The sequence below is a fragment of the Somniosus microcephalus genome, chromosome 1 (genome assembly GCF_052327205.1).
Source record: "Somniosus microcephalus isolate GS21.2 chromosome 1, FLI_Smic_1.0, whole genome shotgun sequence".
Taxonomy (NCBI): Eukaryota; Metazoa; Chordata; class Chondrichthyes; order Squaliformes; family Somniosidae; genus Somniosus; species Somniosus microcephalus.
Window position 1 is genome coordinate 121,502,642 of NC_140987.1, and position 12,252 is coordinate 121,514,893.

Consider the following 12,252-nt stretch of genomic DNA (forward strand, 5'->3'; position numbering starts at 1 on the left):
TTTCGGACTCAATATCGAGTTCAACAATTTCAGATCATAACCTCGGCCCCTATTACACATTTTTTCTTGTAATTTTTCCACTCCTTTCCCCCCCCCCTTTCCTTTTGTTTCTCTCTCACACCTGGCAGCTATCTCTTGCCCTGCCAGTACACTTTACACCTAATCTCAGCCTATTACCATCTCGTCTAGCTCTTTTGTTTCTTTCACTTCTTTTGTCTGATCGCAGCCCTGCCTTCGATCTATTTTCTTTTCTTTCCAGTTTTGAAGAAGGGTTCGACCCGAAACGTCAACTCAAATTTCTCTCCACGGATGTTGCCTGACCTGCTGAGTTTTTCCAGCATTCTCTGTTGTTATTATAAATATCCAAGATGGATGGTATTTATCCAAGAGTTCTAAGAGACAAGGAGGGAGATTTGTGAGGCATTCTTGGTCATTATTAAGGAATTGATGAACATTGGGGAGGTGGAAACAGGCCAAAGTAATGCATATTCAGAAAAGAACAAAACCATTCCAAGCAACTGCAGACCCTTTAGTCTTACTTAAATACTGGGTAAATAATGGAACTGATTATCAGGAGAAAACCTGAGGATTATCTGTACAATAATAACCTAGTAAACAACAGTCAACATGAATTAAGAAGGAGCAGATCTTGTGTGACCAATCTTAATCTGTTTCATTTCCTGCTTTTTTCTCAGTTCTGAAAAAGGGTTTTGACCTGAAACGTTGACTCTGTTTCTCTCTCCATGGATGTTGCCTGGCCTGCTGAGTTCTTCCAGCGTTTTCTCTTGTTATCCCTGTGCACTCCCCTGTTCACTCTCTAATACCCTTCAGGAAGGGTTGCCAACACTCTAGGGTTGCCCTGGAATCTCCAGGAAATAAAGACTAATATCCAGGACACCGCTGCAAGTAAACCAGGAGAAAAATCACAGGGCCAATAAAAAATTGTTGTAAAAATAATTATTTGAACACCTTTGTTTATTAGTTGTACAAATATTGGTCATGGAAAAAAAAGGCTGTTTGACTGACAGTCAAGAATCATCCAATTGAGTAATAATAGGCGTGGGAAGGCGGGGCACTGTGAGGGTGGACGTGTTGCGCAACCAATGGCAGGAGAGTGGGAGTGGGGCAATTGGAGGCAGGTGGTCATATGATGAAACCGCCAGGAATATGTCCAACTAGAGTTGGCGACCTTACCTAGAGGTGGATGTCTCTGGGCTAGTGCAAGGCTGAGAGAGTGAGAGATGGCACATGAAATTAAGTGCTGAGAGAGGCAGAAGCAGAGAGGCCCGGTACATCTTCCTCCTCTTCTTCTTTTTGCTGTATCACATCTAGAATGGGTTGCTGAGCAGTAGAAGTCATGACCCCAATATTGCTCTACATAGCACTTGAGGAACATTCATTTTACAGGCACTATGGAGACTCATTACTTTGGTGAGAGAGCCAAGCAGCAAGAAGGCCATAATTGTATGTATCCTTACTTTTGCAAGGAGCCATTGGATGGTAGGGCCACAGGACTTTCTAGCTGCTGTTCTCAGCAGCAAAAGCTTGGCACCATCCAGGACAGAGCCACCAGTGTGGGTTCTCTGCTGATCATTATAGGCAGCCTCCTCCTTGGAAAAGGGAACCGAGACCTTTTAAGTATAAGCACATAACACGAAGAGCACCACAATGATCATTCTACATTGCGCCTGGTGTGAAAAGATAAGCAGAGATCATGCAAGTAGCTATGGAAGCCACATAGTGAGTTAGTGAGAGACATGCCACAACAGCACTCAAGAAGCTTGACACCGTCCAGGGCAGAGCAGTTATGGTGGAAGAGCAGGAGAACCCCTGAGGAAATTCACCCTCAGGAATAGGGCAAGCAAGAGAAGGAGACAGAGATAGGGTAGCCTTAACTGCCCCATTAACTTTCACAGGGGCTTAGTGCGGGGAGGCTGAAGCTCTTGTCTGAATCAGGCAGTAAGCCAGTTTCCCATTCAAATCAGGGTCCTAATGTGGTAGTTAGGACCCCGAGTGCAATTTTACGGGACACATGAGCGGAACTTGCGATGCAAACACTCCAGCCATGGGTACTGGCGTTCCCATCAGGAAATGGCCAGAATTTTTTTTTAAATTGTTGTTTTTGTGCAGCCAGTGAGAGGAGGAGTACTTCAGCTGATGCCATAAAAATACTGAGGGCCACTGTTGGTCCGGCCCGGCACCGCCCTGCCTTGGCATCGCTGTCTCTCCCCCCCACTCCGAGCACTTACCTGTGGGCCTCTGCTGCCATCCCAGCCACCTGACATTCCGGAGGCCGAAGAGCAATGAGCTGCATTAGGACGAGTTCGCCTGTCAAATTCAAATGAGGCCGGGGCCTCAAGATCACTGCCCCTCTTTACCTCCTATCAGCCACCCAAAAATCAAGATCGACACCCAGGAGAGGGCAAGGGTGAGGGAGAGATAGTGGAATATTAGAGGGACTTTCAGCCACAGTGATAGACACAGAACCACAGATACAGATGGAGAGAGAGAAAAGACAGAAACATAGATAAACGCCAATATAGATTAAAAACATGTTATTTGCATTTTTTAACACCTTTCATATCTTCAGAATATCCCAAAGTACTTCCGAGTCATGAAGTACTTTTGAAGTGTAGTCTCAGCAAACACAGCAGCCAGTTTGCACACAGTAATGTTCCAGCAGTGAGATAAATGACCAATTAATGCACTTTGGTAGTGTTGGTTGAGGGATGAAGGCTAATTAGGATACCAGGAGAAATAAAAGATTTTGTTCAAATAGTGCCACGGGACCCCAGTTTAACATCTCCTCTGAAGGAGCACCCCATAATGCAGCACTCCCTCAGTCCTGCACTGAAGTGTCCACCTATATTATGTGCTCAAGTCCTGGAGTAGGGTTTGAACCCACAGCCTCAGGAGCAAGAGCACTATTAGCTGAGCCAAAATGACATTCGGCGCTGCAAATGCACACGTGGACAGGAATTGTTTTTTGTTATTTACGGCCATGGATGAGTTTGTCATGTGAGTGCAGCCATTGAGTGAACTTGCTTACAAAGCGTGAAAATAAATGTGAAAATAATTTTTTCCTTGACATAGACATCCTGTCCTGGGGGTCACTTTAACCCCTAGCACAGGTCGGGGAGGAGGCAGGTGGGGGGGTTAAAAATAAAAAAACAGAAAACTTGATCCCAACCCGCCTCCAACCCACCCACTTCCAGTTTGTCTGTCACGCCCCCCCACCCACTCCCGATGTCCCATTCCCACCCCGATGTCCCATTCCCCCCCAATATCCCATTCCCCCCGATGTCCCATTCCCCCCCGATGTCCTATTCCCCCCCGATGTCCCATTCCCCCCATGTCCCATTCCCCCCCCAATGTCCCCCCTGATGTCCCATTCCCCCCAGTCCCATTCCCCCCCCGATGTTCCATTCCCCCTGATGTCCCATTCCCCCCGATGTCCCCCCCAATGTCCCATCCCCCCCCGATGTCCCATTCCCCCCCGATGTCCCATTCCCCCCCGATGTCCCATTCCCCCCATGTCCCATTCCCCCCCCAATGTCCCCCCTGATGTCCCATTCACCCCAGTCCCATTCCCCCCCCGATGTCCCATTCCCCCCCATGTCCCATTCCCCCCGATGTCCCATTCCCCCCGATGTCCCATCCCCCCCCGATGTCCCATTCCCCCCCGATGTCCCATTCCCCCCATGTCCCATTCCCCCCCCAATGTCCCCCCTGATGTCCCATTCCCCCCAGTCCCATTCCCCCCCCGATGTCCCATTCCCCCCATGTCCCATTCCCCCCGATGTCCCATTCCCCCCATGTCCCATTCCCCCCCGATGTCCCATTCCCCCCCATATCCCATTCCCCCCGATGTCCCATTCCCCCCCAGTCCCATTCCCCCCCGATGTCCCATTCCCCCATGTCCCATTCCCCCCGATGTCCCATTCCCCCCGATGTCCCATTCCCCCCATGTCCCATTCCCCCCCTGATGTCCCATTCCCCCCCGATGTCCCATTCCCCCCGATGTCCTATTCCCCCCGATGTCCCATTCCCCCCGATGTCCCATTCCCCCATGTCCCATTCCCCCCATATCCCATTCCCCCCGATGTCCCATTCCCCCCGATGTCCCATTCCCCCCATGTCCCATTCCCCCCGATGTCCCATTCCCCCCGATGTCCCATTCCCCCCCTGATGTCCTATTCCCCCCGATGTCCCATTCCCCCCGATGTCCCATTCCCCCATGTCCCATTCCCCCCATATCCCATTCCCCCCGATGTCCCATTCCCCCCGATGTCCTATTCCCCCCGATGTCCCATTCCCCCCGATGTCCCATTCCCCCATGTCCCATTCCCCCCCCGATGTCCCATTCTCCCCCTGATGTCCTATTGCCCCCCATGTCCCATTCCCCCCCAATGTCCCATTCCCCCCCTGATGTCCTATTCCCCCCCGATGTCCCATTCCCCCCGATGTCCCATTCCCCCCATGTCCCATTCCCCCCGATGTCCCATTCCCCCCCTGATGTCCTATTCCCCCCAATGTCCCATTCCCCCCCTGATGTCCCATTCCCCCCCAATGTCCCATTCCCCCCCTGATGTCCTATTCCCCCCCGATGTCCCATTCCCCCCAATGTCCCATTCCCCCCATGTCCCATTCCCCCCGATGTCCCATTCCCCCCCTGATGTCCTATTCCCCCCCGATGTCCCATTCCCCCCCATGTCCCATTCCCCCCCGATGTCCCTCCCGATGTCCCATTCCCCCTGATGTCCCATTCCCCCATGTCCCATTCCCCCCCCGATGTCCCCCCCTGATGTCCCATTCCCCCCATGTCCCATTCCCCCTGATGTCCCATTCCCCCCGATGTCCCATTCCCCCGATGTCCCATTCCCCCCCGATGTCCCATTCCCCCCATGTCCCATTCCCCCCGATGTCCCATTCCCCCCCTGATGTCCTATTCCCCCCCGATGTCCCATTCCCCCTCATGTCCCATTCCCCCCGATGTCCCCCCGATGTCCCATTCCCCTCCATGTCCCATTCCCCCCCGATGTCCCTCCCGATGTCCCATTCCCCCTGATGTCCCATTCCCCCCATGTCCCATTCCCCCCCCGATGTCCCCCCTGATGTCCCATTCCCCCCATGTCCCATTCCCCCCCGATGTCCCATTCCCCCCGATGCCCCATTCCCCCCGATGTCCCATTCCCCCCATGTCCCATTCCCCCCGATGTCCCATTCCCCCCCTGATGTCCTATTCCCCCCCGATGTCCCATTCCCCCCCGATGTCCCATTCCCCCCGATGTCCCATTCCCCCCATGTCCCATTCCCCCCGGTGTCCCATTCCCCCCCTGATGTCCCATTCCCCCCCGATGTCCCATTCCCCCCGATGTCCCATTCCCCCCATGTCCCATTCCCCCCGATGTCCCATTCCCCCCGATGTCCCATTCCCCCCATGTCCCATTCCCCCCGATGTCCCATTCCCCCCCTGATGTCCTATTCCCCCCCGATGTCCCATTCCCCCCGATGTCCCATTCCCCCCGATGTCCCATTCCCTCCATGTCCCATTCCCCCCGATGTCCCATTCCCCCCCGATGTCCTATTCCCCCCCGATGTCCCATTCCCCCTCATGTCCCATTCCCCCCGATGTCCCCCCCGATGTCCCATTCCCCCCCATGTCCCATTCCCCCCCGATGTCCCTCCCGATGTCCCATTCCCCCTGATGTCTCATTCCCCCATGTCCCATTCCCCCCCCGATGTCCCCCCCGATGTCCCATTCCCCCCATGTCCCATTCCCCCCCGATGTCCCATTCCCCCCCGATGTCCCATTCCCCCCGATGTCCCATTCCCCCCAATGTCCCATTCCCCCCCTGATATCCCATTCCCCCCCCAATGTCTCATTCCCCCTCATGTCCCATTCCCCCTCGATGTCCCCCCCGATGTCCCATTCCCCCCCATGTCCCATTCCCCCACGATGTCCCTCCCGATGTCCCATTCCCCCTGATGTCCCATTCCCCCCATGTCCCATTCCCCCCCCGATGTCCCCCCCGATGTCCCATTCCCCCACCATGTCCCATTCCCCCCCCCGATGTCCCCCCCCGATGTCCCATTCCCCCCCAATGTCCCATTCCCCCTGATGTCCCATTCCCCCCTGTAGTAACCTGGGAGGTTATGAGTAACCTGATCCACCAGGTGGTGCTGTGGCAATTGGTCTCCTGAGTTAAGTCTGGTCTGTACGGTTGTACTCTTTGTTTTTGCTGCCTCATGGCAGAAGCTTTTATGTGCAAGTGTTAATTAAACCATGTTACGGAGTTAACCTGTGTCCGTCTCCATCTATGGCCACCTCAAGATACCACATATGGCGACGAGAATAAAGGACGGAAAAGTTTTGGTGGATCAGTCATAGTTATGGAGTATTCGGAAGAGGTGCTCGGGTTGGTTAGCAAACTAGTCGGAAAAGCACGAGGCTAGGCCGCGGGTGTCGAAACGGAGTTTGATTTTTTGGCTGAAGTGACCGGACTCCAAGGATGGCAGGAACGGTAGGCTCCGTGGCATCTTTTGACAGCAAGTCGCAGTCTTGGGAGGAGTATTGTGAAATACTGAGCCATTTCTTTATGGCAAACGAGGTGGACAGTGCTGAAAAGAAAAGGGCCATTTTACTGAGTTATGTGGGAGCGCAAACCTATACACGGATGAGGAATCTGCTGAGCCCGGAGCGGCCAGGAGAAAAATCTTTTGACGAGTTGGTGAGTCTACTAAAGAATCATTTCAATCCGAAACCAATTGAAATAGTACAGAGATGGAAATTCAATTCGAGGATTAGGAGGCCGGAAGAAAGCGTTACTGAGTATGTGGAGGAGCTTCGGAAGCTCGCACAGGACTGTAATTTTGGAAATACGCTCACAGTCATGTTAAGGGACAGACTAGTATGCGGAGTTAACGACGACAGTATACAGCAAAGGTTGCTGTCAGAAGAAGGATTAACGTTTGAGACGGCACTTTAAAAAGCACAAGCCATGGAGATGGCTAACAAGGACATTAAGGACTTAAACAGTATGAGCAAGGAGAAATGGAGTAAACCAGTGGGAGGAGCTGTTTTCAAGATGGAAGCTGGCGCGAAAAGTCCACCAGTCGGGGTTGGGGATTGCTACCGATGTGGCGGGACGAGCCATTATGCAAAGGACTGCAGGTTTGCAAAGGCAAAGTGCCACAATTGTGGAAAAATAGGGCACTTAAAGAAAGTCTGTAAAAGGGCAGTGAGTGAGAGAAGCAGTGCTAAAGGGGCAAAGCATGCTAAAGGGGGGAGGGAGAAGTACAACAAAGCGGGCAAATTACATACAAGAGGAGGAAGAGTCTAGTGAGTCTAGTGAGGAGGTTTTCACTATATACAGTATAGACACTTCAAGGCCCAACGTACCCCCTCTCACTCAGTATTTGATAGTGAACGGAGGTCAAGTAAAGTTTGAGATTGACACCGGATGTAGTGTAACCATAATGTCGCAGACTGAGTACGCCAAGCTATGGGGGGAAGCAAAAGTACCAGAGCTAGGTACATGCCCCATTAGTCTCAAAACTTACACAGGACAGAAGGTGGACATTTTGGGGGCGGCCGAATTACAAGTGGAACACAAAGGAGTCACCAAAGAGCTTACGGTGGTAGTGGTAGCAGGGTCAGGGCCAAACCTGTTAGGGCGAGGGTGGATCAGTGAGTTGAGTGTGGACTGGCAGGCAATGAATAAAATGGAGGACAGTACAGAGGCACTGCAAGAAGTGCTGATGAAGCATGAGTTAGTGTTCAAGGACGAACTGGGCACCTTAAGGGGAGCCACAGCCAAGATTCATGTAGCCAGTGATGCCACGCCTCGTTTCTTTAAACCAAGGTCGGTACCTTTTGCAATGAAAACCAAAGTTGAGGTGGAACTAGATCGCCTGCTAAAGGACAAAGTAATAGAACCAGTGAAATTTTCAGACTGGGCGGCACCAATAGTCCCGGTATTGAAGCCCGACGGTAACGTAAGGGTGTGTGGTGACTATAAGTTAACAGTGAACAGAGTATCATCACTGGAACAGTACCCCATTCTGAGAATGGAGGACATGTTAACATCGCTCGCTGGGGGAGAAAGATTCAGCAAACTGGACATGAGTCATGCGTATCAGCAGATATTGCTAGATGAAGAATCAAAAAAGTTTGTCACGGTGAACACGCACAAGGGGCTGTTCACGTATGCCAGGTTACCATTTGGTGTCAGTTCTAGCCCAGCAATATTCCAACGGACTATGGAGGGCATTCTGCAGGGCATTCCAAAGGTGGCCGTGTACTTAGATGATATTCTGCTAACAGGAAGTGACGATCAGGATCACGTAAAAACACTGGACAAAGTGCTACAGCGGCTGGAAGAGGCGGGGCTACGTCTGAAACGAAGTAAGTGTAGTTTCATGGAGAAGGAAGTTACATTCCTGGGACATCGGGTGGATGCCACAGGCCTCCATCCATTACCAGGGAAAGTGCGGGCAGTGCAGGATGCACCTGCACCCACCTCAGTGACTGAACTGAAAGAGATGAAAGCGGTGAATTATTATAACCAGTTTCTTCCAAACTTATCGATGCTGCTGGCACCCCTGCACAAACTGCTGAGAAAGGAGGCGCCATGGCGTTGGGGGCCAGAGCAAGCGAAAGCGTTTCAGCAGTCAAAGGAGCTACTTCAGTCCAGCAGGGTGTTAGTGCATTACGACGAAAAGAAGGAGCTGATAATGTCCTGCGATGCATCACCCTATGGAGTGGGGGCAGTGTTGGCCCACCGCATGCCAGATGGAGCGGAAAGGCCCATCGGGTTTGTTTCACGCACGCTCACAGCTGCGGAAAAGAACTATTCACAGCTTGATAAAGAGGGGTTAGCCATTATATTTGGAGTAAAGAAATTCCATAAGTATATATATGGGAGGAAGTTTGTAATCAGTACTGACCACAAGCCTCTTATTAGCTTACTGAATGAGATGAAAGCGGTGCCTCAAATGGCATCACAGAGAATAATGAGATGGGCAGTAATACTAAGAGCCTATGAATATGTGATCACGTACAGAGCTGGCAAGGAAAACGGGAACGCGGATGCTCTCAGCCGCCTGCCCCTCTCAAAATCTCCTCGCAGTACTTCCCCTGAGGAGCACGTCCTGATGCTGGATCAGGAGATCAGTCCCTTGATGACTTCAGTGCAAATCCAGGGCTGGACAGCCAAGGACCCCGTTCTGTCAAGGGTCCGGGAGTATGTGTTGAAAGGCTGGCCAGATCACCGTGAGGGACCGGAGTTCGCACCGTACAGGCAGAGACAGCACGAGCTCAGTGTCCAAGATGGATGTGTGCTATGGGGAGCACGCATCATAGTCCCAGAGCGGGGACGCTCTACTTTGATGGAACAGTTGCATCAATCGCACCCAGGAATGACTAGAATGAAAGGACTGGCTAGGAGCTACCTGTGGTGGCCTAACTTGGATGCTGAAATTGAGTCAAAGGTAAAGTCATGCACTATATGTCAGGAACAGAGGAAAGCACCTGCCGGGACACCACTCCATCCCTGGGAGTGGCCCAGCAAACCCTGGAGGAGAATTCACATAGACTATGCGGGACCTTTTATGGGCAAAATGTTTTTGGTGCTGGTAGACGCTCACTCAAAGTGGATCGAAGTTTATCCAGTGAGCTCTGCAATGACTGATGCCACACTGGATTGTCTCAGGAACAGCTTCAGCACGCATGGTATTCCAGAAATGATTGTATCCGACAATGCACAGTGTTTTGTTAGTGAAGGGAGCAAAGAATTCATGGTAAGGAATGGAATCACACATGTCACCTCGGCTCCATATCACCCAGCGTCAAATGGGTTAGCCGAGCGAGCCGTGCAGACTTTTAAGGAGCTCATGAGGAAGAGCTCAGGTGACACCCTGGAGACCAAGCTCAATAGAGCCTTGTTTAGTTATCGTATAACACCCCAAGCTACCATGGGGCTTTCTCCGGCTGAGTTGATGATGGGGAGAAAGTTGCGGTGCACGTTAGACCTGATACACCCAGATCTCAAAAGCAAGGTTGAGACAAAACAAACAAACCAAAAAGTGTACCATGACAAACATACTAAAGCTCGCCATTTCGCCATAGGGGACTCTGTGTACACCCGGAACTTCGGCTATGGACCTAAATGGATACCAGGACTAATCCAGGACATTACAGGACCTGTGTCGTACTCCGTGTTACTAGGGGATGGTCGAGGGGTTTGTCGGCATGTGGATCAGCTTTTCAGCCGGCAGCAGGGGGAACTGCCTCAGATGGAACAAAGGGTAGTAGAGGAGGCTGTTCCAGGACCCAGCATGGCTTATAAGGTGCCAGTGGACACTGGTACTGCCAGGCCCCAGCGGGACAGAGTAAAACCAACATCAGAGACTACTCCAATCTCAAGTGCGAGTGAATCTGAGAATCCACCACAAGTAGAATTAAGACGTTCACAAAGGATTCGCAAGCAACCAGAAAGACTTATACAAACCTATTAAATTAGTCAGGGGTTAACCATGGTTAGAGCATACTGGTTAATTAAAACATAGTACCTAGTAAGGGTTATTGTTTAAGAATTGCATATGGCAATCTTAAGGGGGGAGGAGTGTAGTAACCTGGGAGGTTATGAGTAACCTGATCCACCAGGTGGTGCTGTGGCAATTGGTCTCCTGAGTTAAGTCTGGTCTGTACGGTTGTACTCTTTGTTTTTGCTGCCTCATGGCAGAAGCTTTTATGTGCAAGTGCTGATTAAACCATGTTACAGAGTTAACCATTCCCCCCCGATGTCCCATTCCCCCCATGTCCCATTCCCCCCCCCCCCGCTGATGTCCCATTCACCCTCCCAATTCAATCTAACTGGCACATCTTTAATGCGCTGAAAATGATCAAACAATCCCAGTTCAACTCATTCCAATGAGATTTTCCCCCACCTAATAATTGGCTTTAATTGGTGGTCTAATAGGTATTTAACTTTCGCTGTTTCAGTTGAGGTCTGTTCAATAGTTAGTGTAAAGTGCAGAAAAATAGAGGCAATTATTATGATTGTTGGACCATTGCCAGTGCGTACATATTCCAATCAGCGCCAATTGTACTTTAATATTACACCACACAGGACGAGGCAATGATTTCACTGTAAGCAGCACGGTATTCTGGGAGGTTTTTCTGCTCAATCTAGTTTGCCAAATAAAATCAAAACTTAGCCAAATGCTGTAAACTTTTGGCTGCAAATGGAATGGTTACTTATTGTTGGCAAGCACTGACTAATATTCTCGGCTCCTCACTTGTCATTTACAAGTATAGTACTGTCATCAAAATAATCACACTAGAGGATTCGAATACTTGATTGCGTGTCAGGAAATCAACCCCCGCCGACACTATTCAACTGAAGAATTTCAGCTGAGCACACAGTTGAAAGTATGCTGTTGTGTGGGCGTGCCTGAGAAATGGATTGAGGCAGGATATCTTTTTTTACTTGGTATAGTATTGCTTCTTATCTTCTCCATTTCCACTAATGTGTTCTGCCTAAGCTATATAGTTACCCAGCCAAGAGAACAGACAGACAACCTGCTCTCACGCCTCTGCCAGTGCCAATCTAGAACTGGAGCCAGAAGTGATTCCCTTTTAATTTATCCTTCCTCCCCTATGAGATTTGCTTGCCTTACACTTGGTCCCTGTACAGCACAGCTGAGATCGGGAACTCACCGTTTAAAGAAATTCAGGCACAATCATATTCTACCACGCTATGACACAAAGGGCTCAATTTTGCCATTGTTGGCGGGCTGGGGCGTGTCAGGTGGCATTCGTGTCAGGACCCCGACTCCGAAGTGAAGTGGGGAAAAAGTGCGATTTTCCCCTAATTGGGCAATTGATTTCCAGCGTGTGGGAACCCCTGGCCCAATGGGTCTTTTCATCCAGAAAGTCACCTCCGGTGATGTCATCAATGCTGCTGGATTTAAGGCCTACAAGTAGCCTTGCTTAATCACAACAGAAAATGCTGGAAAAACTCAGCAGGCCAGGCAACATCCGTGGAGAGAAATTAGAGTCGACGTTTCGGGTCTAACCCTTTTTCACTGCTGAGCTTTTCCAGCATTTTCTGTTGTTATTTCGGATTTACAGCATCAGCAGTATTTGGCTATCATCGAAGTAGCCTTGCTTGTTCTGGAGACTGCAAACTTTATGGCCATTGTAGTAAGCACTTCAATGATCGACTATGTCCACCAGTAGACCAAAGT